This window comes from Panthera pardus, unplaced genomic scaffold, assembly GCF_024362965.1.
Source record: "Panthera pardus isolate Hobbes unplaced genomic scaffold, ASM2436296v1 HiC_scaffold_16, whole genome shotgun sequence".
Classification (NCBI taxonomy): domain Eukaryota; kingdom Metazoa; phylum Chordata; class Mammalia; order Carnivora; family Felidae; genus Panthera; species Panthera pardus.
This window is the reverse complement of record NW_026526721.1, coordinates 49,539,286-49,554,378: the sequence shown is the minus strand read 5'-3', so window position 1 is coordinate 49,554,378 and position 15,093 is coordinate 49,539,286. Positions and strand designations below refer to the sequence as shown.

General features: G+C 34.8%; 1 protein-coding gene across 1 annotated transcript in view; it reads right to left on the bottom strand.

Moving 5' to 3' along the window:
* The window catches only part of ZPLD1 (zona pellucida like domain containing 1), a 131,532-nt gene that overhangs the window by 55,558 nt on the left and 60,881 nt on the right, over positions 1–15,093 (bottom strand). The window contains exons 6-7 of the mRNA XM_019448249.2: positions 10,445–10,531; positions 10,107–10,218 (exon numbers count right to left, since the gene is read on the bottom strand). The gene's annotated coding sequence lies outside the window, so the exon portion shown is untranslated. The remainder of the gene's footprint in view (positions 1–10,106; positions 10,219–10,444; positions 10,532–15,093) is intronic.

Below are 15,093 nucleotides of genomic sequence, written 5' to 3'. Positions count from 1 at the left end.
TTTGCTTCAGAAGCCATGTTAGACATAGAATTCACATCTTTAAACAGTAAATTCATATACCACATATTGTAATGCTCACCCTCAGACAATTACAGGGGAACTAAGATTGACTGAAAGATATCACCTTCATGTAGTCTATCTCATAGTTACACAGTAATCAACCAATTCATTGATTGGAATAATAGGAAGACTGAAACTACTATTTAAATTAATTGCATTTCTCTCTCCTTTTTTCCCCCCAAGATTATATAGTGGAATTTGTTGACGATAAATTCCAGTTTGATGTGATGCCACTAAATGCACAGAATATATACCTCTGAATATATGTTTCTGCCCTCAAAAAGTTTTTAGTCAATGGGGAAACACTTAAGCTTCACAATAATGACATCAACAACATTAAAACTTCTAGAAGTTAATTTAGAAGAATATCTTTATGGCCTTGGGATAATGAAAGATCTCTTAAGAAAAGAAAATTGTTTTACTATCATAAATTATAGGCTGTGCCTACCCACAACTTCCTTCTAAAGGCTCAATGAGATATTTTTGTTACCATGTTGCCTATTAATTCATATAAGGCAACACTTATGTAGCATACACTAGCATACTTCTGATTAAATATAACCATAGTCTGGGCTCTGGTTCTCATTCCATTACTAACTGTCTGTGGTCGTGGGGAAGTCACATCATGTGTCTTACTCTCAGTTACTTCATGTGGGCAATGAAATGTCTAGACTAGAAGGTGACTAAGATGACTTCCCGCTATCAAGAGCCAATGAAATCATGATGTTTTAAAAACTGGAGGAGAAAATTGTGATAAATTCCTCAAGACCTTCTTTCTAAACTCTCCTCCCTTATCAGAATTTAGGCTTTACAATATCAGAAGGTTTTAGAGACCTACTGCCTTCTTGCTCTCTCCACAACAATTGATGAGGGGCCAAACACTGCATCTAGAACATCCTCATATCTACCTCTTGTTGTTTTTTAAGAAATAAAAATCAGCAAGGGGCCTCATAGATTAATCTCAATGGTATAAAGGGAAAGCATTAACCCTTCCACTTTTGGGCATGTCTGTCCTACAAACAAATGGTAAAATTAAAATGACACTTAAAAATAAATAAGTTGCTATTGGTTTTATACTTTTATTTATTTCTCATTGCATCTACATTTTTGTTTGTTTCTCAAAGGTCCCAAAGGCCTTCAGGAAGCAATAATCACAGAATAAACTAGGCTGCTGAGAATTTATACTAGCACTTTGTTCTGCCTCAAATACATATTCAACCCTGTTCTCATTAACGTTCATGATATTTTTTTTATTATTTGTTGAGCTGTTTGGAGGAATGTAATATTAACCTTCATGACATCACTCTGAGGAGTACCTTGAAGGAAAGAGCTGCCTTTGTTTTAGACGTGGGAACTGGTGCCAAGTGACCAAATGGTTTTCCTAGGTAATACATGCTTGTTATAGATAATACACAAGAAGATAACTAGAAGAAGCTCTTGAAATAATAAATTCTAATATCTCTAAGTTAGATGTTTGATAACAACAAAATTATATACACACAACATGATACCTTTGGCCATGATAAAATCAGATCCACAAAAGTTTTAGCCAGTCAGATCAAGTAGTATGTATATACAAAAGCTTTACTTAAATATCAGTGTTTAAATCAGGAAGAACATAAAGTTTAAATCCTCCTATGTCAACATTTCAGTTAGCTCCATGTTAATTAATTGTTTCTACATCACAAATTAGAAAGACCATTCATAGATCCCTGGAGGTGATCATTACATTAAATCCTTACTCTGAAAATCAGTAATTAAAAGGAAAGAATTAAACATTAATCCTGATGTTCAAGTATCAGCAGTATTTCTGTTTTAAAATGACTTATCAAAGGGGCACGTGGGTGGCTCAGTCGGTTAAGCATCCGACTTTGGCTTAGGTCACGACCTCATGGTTTGTAAGTTTGAGCCCTGCATCAGGCCCCATGCTGACAGCTCATAGGCCAGAGCCTTTTTCGGATTCTGTCTCCCTTTCTCTCTGACCCTCCCCTGCTCTCTCTCTCTCTCTCTCTCTCTCTTTCAAAAATAAATAAACTTTTAAAAAAAATTAATGACATCAAGAAAAAGGGTGTGTGTGTGTATGTGGAAACTGCGGCAAAACATTAGTTTATGCTATTATTTTGATCTCTTGTATATTTGAAATTTATAATAAAAACAAAATCAAGTGAGCTACAGCTCACTTATTCTAACTGTGGTACCTTAGGTAACCCACTTTACCTCTCTTGGACTTTCTCGTTATCTATAAAATAAGGACAATCTAAGTGACTAAATAATTATACCTAGGTTACAGAACCTTTGAAAAAATATTTTATCCTTTTTCTAGTAGCATTACAGGAAAGAAGCAGAAATAAGCCTAATTTATTTATAGGATCAAAGACAATGATGTCAAGACATTGAAGAATGAAAGTTCTGAAAGGGAGGATAGTTATCACTTCTAAGAAGTGAACTTATGAGCTTTTGTATCTTCAATGAGATGAAAATAATTCAAACAAAATCATAGCCCTTGCAATAGCCAGTGCTAGGAATATAAGCTATAACTCTAGTTACAACATTTCAGCTTCTGTCTCATAAACCAAAATTTGTGTCTGGGATCTGAAGCCCCAAGAGAGCTGTAGAGATAGCTGCAGGCCACAGTAGGTAAGGCCCTTACAGTGGATCTTCATCAGTAAGTGAGAGGGAAGCAGGTGAACAGAAAGAAGGAGGTAAGCAGTTGGATATATTATGGTGGATAAGATATGGATAATGTTGTATCATAACTGTAAATCAGGGCCTTTGGAAAATTTAACCCAAATCCTTCAGACATGGAGATCCCACTTCTTCAGGAGAGTTTATTTTGTACTATTGTGGTAAATATTCCAACAAGAACAGTTTGAAAACTGAGGCTCATCATGACAAAAATGTCTCTGACCCAAAGATTTACACAAAAGATGTCACCCAGCAATACATAATTAATTGCCAAATGAATGGCAATAAGTATTTAGTTATTCTTGGATGACCCACAAAAAAGATAAACTATAAATGAGAAGAATAGAAATGACGTCTTTGAAACAATCTCATTATCTCCTACATGTGATATTTGAAAATCTAAATAAGATAATCCTCTTCACTAAACACAAGTCTTCATTGAACAACAAAAACAGCTTTGTTTTCAAACTACCTGTACACCTCGTGAGAGGTTTCAAACTATCTCTACACTTCTCAGACCTTGTTGAAAATCATGGGTTTAGATGAGAAGAATCTTTTTAAATAATTATTGTACTAGGATATTAGTTTAGTGGCTCAAGAACAACATTTCTCATGAAATAGAATAGTTTGGGATAGTATAGGATGGAAGATAATGGAATAGAGTCAAATAGAATATTTTTTATAAAATTTGTATGTACAAACTATGTATGTATGTATGTTTGGATGAGTGTATACTAGATTACAATGTAAATATCTGACTGTGAGTTATATTGGAAAGTTTGAAACTCACTGGTTTAGAACAAGGTAGCAACATGGTCCCCATGGGCTGAATGTCCCTACCTACAAACATTGATTGGCTTCACAGAAGAAGCAAGCTAAGGTAAAATGTCATTCCCAGACTGAGGTCCCCACAAAACGATGTTGAGAAAAAATGTATTTCCCATGCTCTGAGTAAGGACTTGAAGTAGGATTGTAGAGTGGGATTGATTATTTATTTGTTTATGTCTTAGGAGGATGTTTGTTATAAATATATATTAAGGAAGTAGAGGCAATAGATACTTGGTTAAGAAAGTTTGTGAATTGAAGGAGAAAATTAGGAAGGAAACTAGAAGACAACGAGTATATAGAAGAAATTTTTCCACAGAGGGAATGCTTTGATGCAAAGAAGAGAAATGCAAAAAAAAAAATATTCCAGAAGCTGTAGAGAAGACAACTCATAAACGACAGTGTTTTCTCCTTTGCCCATTGGCACAATGTTATAAATAATCCATAGGGAATGAGAACTGAACCTTCTTTTCCTTTCTGTTTCCTGATGGATGAAAAAAAATGTCATCTCCTTGCACAGATCAGGGAATTAGTAGCTTTTATTGAGTTAATGAAGGATTAGGACTGGCATTTTTAGTTACTTTTTTTGCAGGGATGAATTCTGTTGGTACAATCACAGGAACACAGTACAATCTCCTGTAGCATTTTAGCAATAAAACCCCACATTTTTAAGGCAGCTGTCTAGGATGAGAGGTCTGATCTATAGCTAGGAAAATCAAACTCTTAGCCTTTCTTTCACTGCACCATGCTTATTAGTCACCTTGATCAAGCAATCAGAGAGCTAGGCAGTACAAAATAAGACCACTAGAAAGCATAAATATCACTGTTCAAAATTCCATGTTCAAATCTCTAGTTCTCTCTAGTTAACTAGCTACCTGAGTGAGACTCATCCAACCTGTGAATTTCATGTAAGAAATCATACACTAGTTTCCTCTTGTTCTGTATCACTGTCCGAAAGCCACTTTTTAAAAGCTGTTGTATGCCCAAAACAATTAAAATTCATTTTAATCTTTAATAGAAATAAGAAGATACATTTATTGGAGAAAATTTAAAGAGAAATTAAAAACCCAAATAAAAATGTGAAGTTAATATTTCCTAGTTAACCTGAGGAGTTTTAAGAAATACAGATACCCAAATCTCTCCCCCCACTTATTCTACGGGGCATCCAGAGTTGAGAACCACTGAGATAAAAGAACAAGGTTTTGCTATAGTTGAGATTTCATTTATAGTTGTCTTTTTTTTTTTTTAGTAGTAAGCAGATTCTTTTTTTTTTTTTTGTAATTCATCACGGCTCCATAACAGAAATCTGAAACAGAACCTCTAAGAAAGGACAATGCTACCTAATACCACAACATGGTGGCTTAGGCCTGTGGAACTCAGCCAGTCAGCAACAGAATACATTTACAAAACTACATAAATTAAAGTAGGTTGAGTTTTTATTGCTTTCATGTGGTTCTGACCAATAAAGTGAAAAGTATACAATCAGAAGCAAAACATTTATAGGAAAAAAAGTAGGGATCCTTTTTTCCCACTGGGAGACATTTTCTTCGTATGGCTCTTCTCTGATCAAATGATGTAGTATTATGTGTTTCCTTAAATAATCATGACACTTGACACCACGGCTGATAAAACCTACAAATAGACTGCCTGACCATGTGATGTCCTTTCTTGAAACCCTTCATCATCTTCAACACCCTTCAGGGGAAAACCCAACTCTATGATGTAGCAAAACAAAAGAAAGAAAAAACTTCTGAGATAAGACTGCTACTTACCTGCCCAACCTCAGATCTCTCTTCTCCAGTACCCATTCTACCCACTCTACACTTATCATTCCCAAAGATGAGAAGTTATTTCACACACACATTCATTCTTTTGCTCATTTTGCTGTCTCAGTCTGCAAAGCTCCTCTTCCCAACTCCACCCCCTCTTATCAGGAACATCTCTCCAATCAACTTTTTGAGTTTGTTCACATATAGCTCTTCTTTCAGATATTCCTCTAACAAGACAACACTTTCTGCTTGTAGCCTTGACCATTTCCTATTCAGTTTCTGCCAGAGTCTCTGTGCCATTGTATAACAGCAGATCTAAAAATGTACTACCTTGAAGTCAAGGCTTATCAGCGTCAACACTGTTGACATTTTAGACTAGATCATTGTTTTTTATAGGACGTTTTAATAACATTGTACAATGTGTAACAGTATCCCCGGCTTCTTCTCACTCCATGCCAGGAGTACTCCCACTCAAGTCATGACACCCAAAAATATCTCCAGATACTGCCAAATGTCTCTGTGGGAGAGGAGGTTCAAACTTACCCCAGATGACTTAGATGTACATCTTTGTTTTCCCCTAGTAAACCTGTCAGCTTCATAAAAGCAGAGTATTATGGGGTGCCTCGGTGGCTCAGTCGGTTAAGTGGCCGACTTTGGCTCAGATCATGATCTCGCGGTCTGTGAGTTCGAGCCCCGCGTGAGGCTCTGCGCTGACCGTTCAGAGCCTGGAGCCTATTTCAGATTCTGTGTCTCCCTCTCTCTGACCCTCCCCCGTTCATGCTCTGTCTCTCTCTGTCTCAAAAAATAAATAAACGTTAAAAAAAAAATTAAAAAAAAAAAAAAAGCAAGAGTATTATGCTCACCTTTGTACTTAGGATCTAACAAAGTGCCATGTCCACTGTAGATTCTCAAGAAATGTTGGTTAAATAAATTACTATCATATTTGTGATATAAAAGAGACAACACCATACTGCCAAAATGTAGAAAATCAAGTATACCAACATCTAATCCTGATCAGGATAATGCTTTAATTTTTAAAGATTATATCATTAATGAAAATTTTCAATTTCAACTAACATTAATTAAATTAAAATCTTTAAACCCACCCGCTACTAGAGGTAATTTATATTTATTTTTATATGATTTTAAAACAAAAGAAAATGAGATTGAGGTCTAAGAATATATCTACATATATAAAACTCTTGGATTAAAAATTACTTGAATTAGTTAATCGATTCAGTTTTTTAAAAAATATTCATACTTTTAGTGTTTTCTAAATAGCTTTAAGTAATTGTTTCACTTTTTAAAAAAAAAAAATGTTCAGCTAGCACTTTTTAATGCCCTGTAAATATTTTTTTCAGCTTTTATAAACTAAAAAGCATCAAACTTAATACAATCCCTTGCTAAGTCTCCTTTTCATTCCATTAACATTGATGGCACACATTCCTATGATAGAATTGACAAAGCAAGGAATTTTTAGAAACCAGAAATATACTACTTTAATTTCAAATACTTATTCAAAATAAGTTTCTAAATAGAATTGCTGTGCCAGAATTCGCATGTATGAGCACAAAAGTGAATTATACACAAATACACATAAGTTTTTAAGACGTATATATCCTATGGTAATGATTTTAAGTCTCTAAAAGATTAGTAGTTTTTTATTATTCAATTATTTTAACTTCTTATATCCAAATTATGACAAATTACATTTGAAATAGAAAGTTATCCATAGTTCTTTCTAATTCCAAATTATAAGTTATCTAAAAAATGGTTTAATTTGAAAGCACTATTCATGTAATTTACAGGTTTATATTCAGTGGGTTAATGACGGTATGTTCAACTGAGAGACAGTGTAGTTATATGAGCTCTGATTACTTATTAGTTAAGCATTTTTGAGCAAATATACTTTAAATTCTAACATATGATACTAAGCAGTCTTCATTTGTTCTTACTCTTTCTAGTGATGCAGTTTCATATTAAATGACTATAGTCTTAGTGAAAATTTGAAATTAACATCATTTTACAGACAATCTGAACTTTATAAACAAATAAAGCTATTAATGTTTTCATTTAACTTCCACCACCTTTTAACAAGCTAAAAAAATACCTTTTGTCTTTAGCATCTGGAACTTTCACATACATAGCAATAGAAATAACAAAATTGCCATATTAATATAACTTAATTTTGCTGTTCTTAAGGCTTAGCAGCTTTTTATTTTTCTTCAAGGTTTGGCACTATAATAGTTTCTAAACGTTCTTGTTTATTTTTAAAAATCCGTAAAAATCCAGGCATGTAATTTTGTTTTTTTAGATTTCTTAGTGTACTATTATACCTTATTGTGAGTTCTAGAAAATTAACACTTTAAGCAAGGGGTCAGTGACCTATGGCCTGCAGGCTTAATTCTACCCAACACCTACTTTTGTATGGACCATGAACAAAGGCAGTTTTCACATATTTTAATGCTTGAAAAAGAGTAAAAAACATAATATTTCATGAAAAGGGAACATTATGTGACATTCTTATTTCAGTGTCTACTAATGAAATGTTATTGGAACATAGCTACACTCATTTGTATACATATTTTCTGGGGCTGCTTTTGAGCTACAATGGCAGCTTTAAGTGGTCCTGACAAAGACCCACAAAGACTAAACATATTTACTTTGTGGGCCTTGCCAACCCTGCTCTAAACATTACTGTATGACTCTACATAACACAATACATATGTCTGGGGGACAAGACACAATACATTTCTCAGGAGATTCCTTTCAACCAATATCATTTTATTATTTTTTTCATTAATACATTTTTCTGTAAGCCCTGGTAAAAACCACTGGTCATTATTAATAAAACACTTCCCATGACATTCATTCCATATTCGGCAAAGTATTATCAAACTGGTCAAGTCGATCATTTACTTTTTTGAGGTGTACCTTTCTTTCCCACATCACTGAAGCCTTGAGAGTTTGGAATTCCTGTAATTCCCCACTCAAAATCAACTTAGATACTTTAACAATCAGCCATGACTCTGAATCTATAAAGGTCAGTCTAACGTTTACTTTATCATGTCTTGATAAAGCTGTTATGCCTGGTTTTTAGTTACAACATTTTGTAATGGAAGCAAAACACGGCAAACCAGATCAAGCTTAATTTATAGTCTTGACCCAGTTTAAATTCCAGCTTAAATACAGAAGAAAAAAAGAGCACAGATTTGGTAAATTAACCAAAAAATTGAATTCCTTGCAAGCAAACATTGCTAATAGGTGTTTAAATGATACAAAAGATTATCATCCTCTACTAATGATCTTAATGCTATCCAAGCTATTGAAAAAGCTACAAAAACATAATCTTCAGTAATTCACTGTTTGATGCCATAACTAAATAGATTACAGTCTGAGCATCTGCTCATGGTTCAAAAGTTACCTTTGAAATAAGATTTCCTAGCAGAAAATTCTGATTTTTTAATATCCTCTGGATCATTTTCATAGGCTTTCTTAAAAGCGGGGGAGGGGGAGCTTTAAATGTCTTGAAAGGAATGTAGAATTTGTTACGATATCTAGCATGATCTGGCTATTACATTATGTGGCTATTAACAATAACCATTACTATATTTTATTTTGAGGACATTGCTGAAAATGCCTAAAATGAAAGTACATACAGCATATTTATAGATTTTTATATTTAGCCAAGTATTATAATAGTCTGTAAAGAAAAACTTAAAAAAATCACTGAGGAACATTAAAAAAATGTATAACTAGGAACAGTGTTCAAATAATAGCTCTGATATGTGTCTCATAAGATAAAGCTACTGACTAAAAAATGAAATAAAGAAATATTCTATTATGTATTAAAGAAATATTAAACTTTTAACTAAATTCAACCTCTTTGCTGTTGCTACCAAAGTTATTTAAACTGACAGTTTAGATTGTTTTTCTTTGGCCGGTAAAATGAATTGTAAGAAGCCAATTCACAGTAGCAAAACAAATAATGTCATACTCCTGAGAACCAAAAAGATTATTATCTCAAATACATGAACCTAAGAAGTAAGGTCTTCTCTCTAACATCAAAAACAACTGGTTTTACCAAAGGCAATCTTAGAATGGAAGGAGACTTAGAGGTCACCCAAGAAATGGGAATCGCCATGATAGCTCCCAGGTTACATGAGATCCCATGTCAATTCTAATAATACTAGGCTCATTATTAAAATTATTCTTATTTAAAAGAAAATCAAACTATAATTATTTTCAATAATATCGTCTTCATAATTAGAGATGATGCCACCCATATTCAACCAGATTTTCTGGTAGGATGGGATCCTGATATCTCATTAATGGAACATCTGTGGACTGTGGCCGACTGGCAGGGGACAGCGGATGGAATTGCAGCCTGATATACAATGGTGTAGCAAATCATGTACAACTTTTGACCTCAGGCTCTAACTTCAAAATTGAATAAGCTGCCAAAAGATTAAGTCCTTTCTCCAAATCCAACCCAAATGTTCGGGATGACACTGCAGTTCACAACATAAAATTTTCTTTATAGCTTTCTGCCCTCAAATATGGGGAGATGTTTTTCGTTTCCTTTTGAGATATTTAAGATACTCCCCAGCCCAACCCCTACCCATCAATGGAACCACACTACCAGAAGAGTTTTACCAGAGATGGCCTTATATCATAAAAGATTATTAAATTAAAATGAATTTCCTGTGCTTACAAAAAACACAGCATTTGCAGTCACTTTAGGTGGCTTCAGCGCCGGGCACTTACCCAAGCCCTTGGTTTTGTGGAATCAGCTGTTCTCCATGTGCCTGGTTCTGCTGCATGTGACTGAGTGTTCAAATGCCTGGTGTTACCAAACTCTTTCAAAAAAGATTCAACCCTTCAAATGAGAAAAGAGTTGCTCATTATGAAAAGCCTTTAAAAAGAGAGAGAGAGAGAGAGAAAACCTGGATTTTCGACAAGCAAATGCTTCCATGGTCTCAGAAGGTTTTGCAAGACTAATCATCACCAACATGAAACTTGAGCTCATCTTTTATAAACCTTTGTTTCCTTCCAACTACATCCCTTTCAATTTTCAATTCATTCCTTTATTCCTCTTCTCCTACCTGCTTTTGATCTTCTATTTTATGCTGCACAGAAGTCTTGAGTGGTTATGTGTGAAGTGAGCCATCGTCAGCCTGATGAGGGAAAGCCTGCTGGTCCAGAAAAAAAAAAAAAAAAAAAAAAAGATCATAAAGTAAGAAACAAGGCCCGAGATTGCATTGGGAGTCAATCTGCACAGTTATCAATGTCCTGTTATGCTCTGTGAAAGATGCCCGGCCCTTTCAATACTACATTTCATGTAGCGATGAAAATGGGATATGGAATATCATCGTGAAAACTGGTTTGATTGGGATAATAATGACTAAGAGGCTGTCAATGCAAAAAACCCAACAGGACCCAATTGTAAAGGAGTTAGACACTGAACCCGCTTCATAATCCTTGCTTTTGTTTAGGGGCCTCCAAACAACACAGCCCACCAGCCTTTGGAGCCTTTGGACCCAGTTGGACGTCATCTAAGCCTTCCACCCCAGTAACTATTCTGACTTCTCATTGGAAAGGAAAGTGGGAAGCTGGGATTCAGGCACCATGGAAAGCTTTTCAAGATATTCTGACCAAAGCAAAGCTTTACTTTATGTACTACTGTGCTTAGGGATGACCATGTGGCAGATTGAAGCCCATTGTGTGGATTTATATTACTCCGCCAGCTGTTTAATAACAATGGCTATCCTGAAAAAAGCACATTGCTTTATCAGTAATACCCTGGCATATATCTTTATAAAATTTTATCTTATTCAATTGGCTCAAGATACTTTAACAACATTTATGTTCTCAATTGCTTCTGTGACAGAGGCTAGTTGCCTATGGCTACTGTGAACTGAGATTAAAATCTAAGAGTTCAGCCTTTCAAGATTTCTAGTCCATTCCCTGAACCAAGTTCTTTCCCTAAATGGTAAGTGAACTTAAAGCTAACATAACTACTAAAAAATAATAGCTGGAGGCTATCCACATCGCCTTCTATGTCCTGTTTTGTGTTGAGAGAGAGTTGGTGCTTTTTATACCAAACAAATCAGGTTCATGTTTTTCAGAGAAGTGTCAGCTCCATAAACTTATAATTCTATTCTACTCGTGAGTAAATATGAGATACATGAATCTACCAATTTTTGAATACCATTAATATAAATTTCCCTATATATTCTTTTGGTTAAGAACTCTTATTAAAAACATAAAAATGATCCTAAGAAATCTCTTTCAGGGCTTCCTAATTATGCTGACAGGAACTGAAGCTTTTCTTCGCTGTGTAGAGGGTGTTTTCCTCTATAATGAAGTTTTTGAGCTAGATGTTTTCAAGCGATGTTTCAGGTTTTGCTTTGAATATGTGTCTCCCATGTTCTTTACCTTCTTGAAAGTTAAAGTGAACATGCAACAGGCTCAAGCATCAATTAATAAATTCTGCCATTTACAGAAAAAAATCAGTAGCCTCCACCCTATGAGAAAATGAGCATTTCATAAATATTGAAACCACTACCCACATTCTCTATAAGTTGGTTAGCTAAAAAGACAGTAATTCCATTAGAGGCTTTCAGCAAGGAAAAGATAAAACAGTTGAGATAAAGTAACTGACATTATTTGTTATTATTTTGCCATTAAAATGTAGTGAACAGTAATGTCACACGTTCCACTAGCTTCTAAGAGAGAATTTTACCAGTTTGCTGAAAACTCTGAGCCCTTTATTAGGGGATTTCTTGTCGTACAAGCTATGTGACTTGGCTGAATATTTGATTAGTTGTACATGCAGCATATGCTTGTATCAGGGAATAATTTTAGCTATATAAAATATTCATCAGTATTTGATAGCACCAGAAGTGGAAATCTGAGCAGTTATCCTGTCCAAAAAAAGGATTTACTTAATGTTTCATAATCAGAGGAAAGGCAACCAATGAATGCCCTTTAGTTCCTAGAGAAGGTTGAATTCAGACTGCAAAGGCACCCTGACCAGTAACCAACTATTCCCTCAAACTACATGGCTCACTCCCAACTTCCTTTAAAAGTCTTTTAACTAAACCCTCAATGACTAAACAGCTCAGGCTAGAAAATGAAAGTAAAAAGGCCTCCCTGTCTCATGGAGCTATAATAAAACATAGTTAATTAGTCAGTATGCCAGGATTTGCTTACAGGAGAGTTCCGGCCTTTCTATCATTCAGTATAAGTATCTTCTCACTATATAATGGTGAGATTTTGGTTTTTTGTTACTAGAGTCAAACCTGGAATGATGAAGTTGACACTGACCATAAGTTTGTGTCACAGGCAAGGGATAAAGGTGGATTTCCACTGTCTCTCACAAAGTTATCTCTCCGTGATGGAATTTCTCCCCGGGTTCAGTCTTTGCCCTCTTCACCTCGATATGCACACTTGCTTCCCAGATGATTCCATCTCATCCAGCTGTAAAGCACTTATCCTTTTCGAGCATACTACATAATTAACTTACTTACAGGTCTTCTCCCTCCTGATGTATACCTGAATGTAATCCCTGTTGTGGATTCTCTTTGTTCCCTAATGTTTGCCTCATACCCAGGAGAATGAACGCCTAGTATATCAGTGGTACTCAATAATATATTTTGAATAAATGAATGAGCAAAGAAGGTGAAGGATTACAGAAAATGTCTGTAACTCTTTCTTATAACTTATAAGTGGGGAAATATGCTTCTTTCAAAGTAACAGGAAAAGGTAAAGAAGACCCAGTTATATCATAGTATTCTATTAAAGCAAAGTTCTAGCTTCACACTAAAGAATTGTATTATAAAATAAATATAAGAACTTTATACCTCTATGCTTGAAGAAATTTTTACCATCCGAATGTTTAGCTTCAGATTTTTTTTTTCAGGATTCCTTTTTGTTTTAAAATGGACCCAAACTCTGGGGCGCCTGGGTGGCTCAGTCGGTTAAGCGTCTGACTTTGGCTCAGGTCACGATCTCACAGTTCGTGAGTTCAAACCCCGTGTCGGGCTCTGTGCTGACAGCTCAGAGCCTGGAGCCTGCTTCACATTCTGTGTCTCCCTCTCTCTCTGCCCCTTCCCTGCTTATGCTATGTCTCTCTCTGTCTCAAAAATAAATAACCATTAAAAAAATAGGTTCTCAGTAAGGATTTCTTGAAAGAAAGCTAAGAAAGTCAAAATTAAAAGCTAATAAAAAATTTGTTTAAAAAAATAATAAAAAAATAATAAAATGGACCCAAACTCAATGATATAAAGGAACTCATAAATGTATATATGTTAAGTTTTTACTTTGATTGATATAATCAATTAATGCAGCAGCCAGAAAGTAGTTTTTGGTATCGTAGATTCTCCAACCAATTTACTGTTCATTTTTCTACTGTCAGGTGGGCATCTTGTAGCTCTACCCCCATGGGCTTCTCACTGCAGAGCTGAGTTGTAGGAGCCAAAGGTTTTTCAGGTACTTATAAAATGAGTTGTAAACCATGTACTCTTATACACAAATAAACTGGCCCTATGTCCTAGTGGGATTTCAGTCCACACTGAATTGTGGACAAATTATAAAAGCAGATTTAGCCGCACTTGGAAGAGGGTCCACACAAGCTTTATACATAAGTGCAATTGATTTCCCAGTTCAACAAATAATTTTACCAAATATTTCTAATCTCAAGAGTCTCAAACCTGAATAAATTAGCCTTACCTCTTGATCAGCATAAACTGTTAGTTGTTAAGTTAGCAAGTGGCAATAAGGTTTATATGTTATTGTATGGTAGGCATTGTTGCACCACAAAAGGGGAAAATGTTATTAAAGGAATTTGAACATATCACTTTAAGACCATCAGTGGAAATACTGATAGATTGTTGCTCTTATAACACATGATACTTAAAACCTCTGTTTTTTCAGGTATTTCTAGAAATTCCCCTATATGAAAGATTTACTGATATATTCTAGATGCTTTCAATGAAGAATTCATGGTGATTATAGTATTTATAGTACTACAATTTCTTGCTAGTTATTTATTTACAGATGATCAATTCCAGGAACTAGCTTTACTAGGTATCTGATATTGAATACTTTCAAGAAAGCTTTTAAATCATCCCTACATTTATAAGGCATTTCCTTCTTTCTTGGATTACTTAAGCACTCTCATTTCTGGAAATACCTAATCAAAAGCATTAAATTTAAAATAATTATAAATTGGAGTACTGAGGTCTACAGAAGTGCAATTACTGTATCAGTTCACCAGTATGGCCCTATTTGCCAATAAAAGCACTGAAATTGTGGTTCATATTTCCAGCAAATCTTTGTTGAAAGCCACAAACTGGATAATGGTAGGAAAAATTATTCTAATCATATCTCTATTGTCATAATAAGGCAGGCCCATTCCTTTTAAAACCAAAAAAAAAAAAATAAATAAAAAATAAAATCTAAGAACTTTCTAAGCTAGAAACCTAGGATTCCACAGTAGTCTCAATACACATTCCAGAATGGTGGGAGTTTGTCATGAACTCTTTGGTTAAATTGGCCATCATCTCTTTTAAAGAACAGGAAACAAAACTTCAAGGACTACAAAGACTGGAAGATAATTTAAGTTAAGTGATGTGAGCCCCCTGGTGAATGGGCATAGGACACATAGTGGCAGGAAGGAATCAATTGGAGAGCACAAAGCTTGCCTAAAGGCAAAAATGGTTACACATTTTCAGGAGATTGTTGCCAACCA